The sequence below is a fragment of the Lactuca virosa genome, chromosome 6 (assembly GCF_052849685.1).
Source record: "Lactuca virosa cultivar CGN04683 chromosome 6, Lactuca_virosa_CGN04683_v6, whole genome shotgun sequence".
Taxonomy (NCBI): domain Eukaryota; kingdom Viridiplantae; phylum Streptophyta; class Magnoliopsida; order Asterales; family Asteraceae; genus Lactuca; species Lactuca virosa.
Window position 1 is genome coordinate 242,374,993 of NC_136431.1, and position 2,556 is coordinate 242,377,548.

The following is a 2,556-nucleotide window of genomic DNA, read 5'->3' on the forward strand; positions in this document are numbered from 1 at the left end:
GCGCAATGGGTCCGATTAATTTTTTCCTTGGTTTGAATATAAGACAGGGTCCAGAAGGCATGTTTATCAACCAGGAGGCCTACACGAAGAACTTGCTGGCAAAGTTCGGTATGACAAGAGATTCGAAAGTGAAGGTTCCTATGGCGTTTGGCACAAAGTTAACACCGTCTCTGGAAAAATCTGTCGTTGACGTAACACTCTATCGTCAAATGATAGGGTCTCTTATGTATCTAACAGCTAGTAGACCAGACATTATGTTCTCTGTTTGTTATTGTGCCAGGTTTCAAGCAAATCCAAGAGAACCTCACATGGTGGTAGTGAAAAATATTTTTCGTTATCTGAAGCGAACCTCTTCTTTCGGTCTTTGGTACCCTGCTAGATCTGGATTCTTTGTTCAAGCCTTTTCTGACGCCGATCTTGGAGGATATGGTCTGGACTGAAAGAGCACAACTGGTGGATGCCAATTCCTTGATGGTAAACTTGTTAGCTGGCAGTCCAAGAAGCAAACATGTGTGTCTCTTTCAACAGCCGAAACTGAGTACATAGCTGCAGTATCCTGTACCTCACAAGTAATATGGATACAAAGCCAACTAAGAGACTACGGACTAAGTATGAAGAAAATACCTCTCTATTGTGACTCTGAAAGCGCGATAACAATATGTCACAATCCAGTGCAACACTCAAAGACAAAGCATATTGCACTGAGATACCATTTCATCAAGGACCATGTTGAAGATGGAAACGTGGAAGTATATTTCGTTCGGTCCTCTGATCAACTGGCTGACATCTTCACTAAAGCCTTACCAGAAGCAAGCTTCAATAAAATTTTACAAGGTTTGGGAATGATGGAAGCAGAGTCGGTACCGAACCCTCAAACCTCTCTCTAAAAATTAGACATGCGAAATAGAGCGAACGCTCGGTCTATTTCGGTTCCGGATTTTTCGGGAACCGAAATGAACCGAACGCTCGGTCTATTTCGGCTCCATAATTTTCGGGAACCGAAATGAACCGAACGCTGGGTCTATTTCGGCTCCGAAATTTTAGGGAACTGAAATGAACCGAATGCTCGGCTTATTTCGCTTCATTCTTTTAAGGTTTGGTTTCGGCTGTATAGTTTGTAAACTCATTTTTAAATCCTTTTCTTTTTGTTCCAAGAGTGTTTAATATTAATCTCATTTTGTTTATTTTTCTGTTTTTATTATTTTTCAGAAACTTCAAAAATCCAAAAATATTTTATGTTTTTATTATTTTTCAGAAACTTCAAAAATCCAAAAATATTTTCTGTTTTTATTATTTTTCAGAAACTTTAAAAATCGAAAAATATTTTGTTTTTTTTCTTATTTTTCTTTATCATTTCTCAGCACATTCCAAATTCCAAAAGATTTTCTCTTTTATTTTTCTCTTAATTACTTTTTTTTTGTTGTTTTGTTTGTTTTGTTTGTGTGGTTTGTTTGTTTGCTAATTCTCTTCGCTACATACCAAGTACATCATTGGTACATAAATTGGAGGTAGGGCAGGTATGATTATTTTGATATGAACTAGTTAAGTGTCCCTAGAAGCATGCTGCTGCATGTAGACCGAAGCCTTTAAGACTAGGAGCAAGGCCTTAATGATTCGATCTATACCTATCGTTTCTTCCAAATCAGGCTGATAAATCTACTCAAGTCATGAGCTACCTTACTCTTCTCACATGAGTTAAGAGTTTTCTGCTTTGTCACGTTTATATAGTAGAGGTACTTTCGGTTCCTTAACCACCTCCTTTACATTCTCCATCAACTTTCGTTTCAACACGGTAACCCTTGATACTCTCAAATATTACCACTGAGGTTTATGGTTGCACAAAATCTGTGTTTATGATCTTAGATGCTTACACCACGTGCTAAGTGAGACCCAAAATCCAATACCAATAATGTATTGACGGTGAATATTAATATTCAAGATCTCACTAGTTACCTAACGAAAACTCATTTTATTTTTTGAGTGGTCTTTTATGAAATTGTCTAACACCAAGGCATCCCTTCCCAAAAAGATCCAGTTTGTTTTTTGTTTTTGATATTTTTATAACATCTTTAGTCACAACAAATTATAACCAACCTACTTGTTCAACATACCATATTGGTCTCACAAGTACTTCATCCAACGTTTGGTCTTATGTTGAGAATCGATGTTCGGTTGAAGATAAGCCACCCTTTAGACTATTATTTAAAAGAAGCCTTTCAATGTTTCTTTACAAACACTCGATCGTATTTTCTCGGGGAACCACGCAAGCACTTCAAGTCTCTCTTGACTTTGAAGGAAGAAATTCTTGCCCGGAATCATCTGCTTTATGTCTTATTAAAGACATCACTCACATCCTATACACATTTTGCTTTATTTCTTTATTTTTGGCACACTCTTACACGAAAATACTTTGTGATTTTCCAAAATTCTGGTTGATGTTCCTTATGGCTCGTTTAAAGTTTCTTTTAGGCGCGAGAATGGTTCTTATAACATCTGGAGCGAAAGTGAATTTGAAAAGACGATATGTGGATAAGATTTTGGGCGCGTGAATTTGAA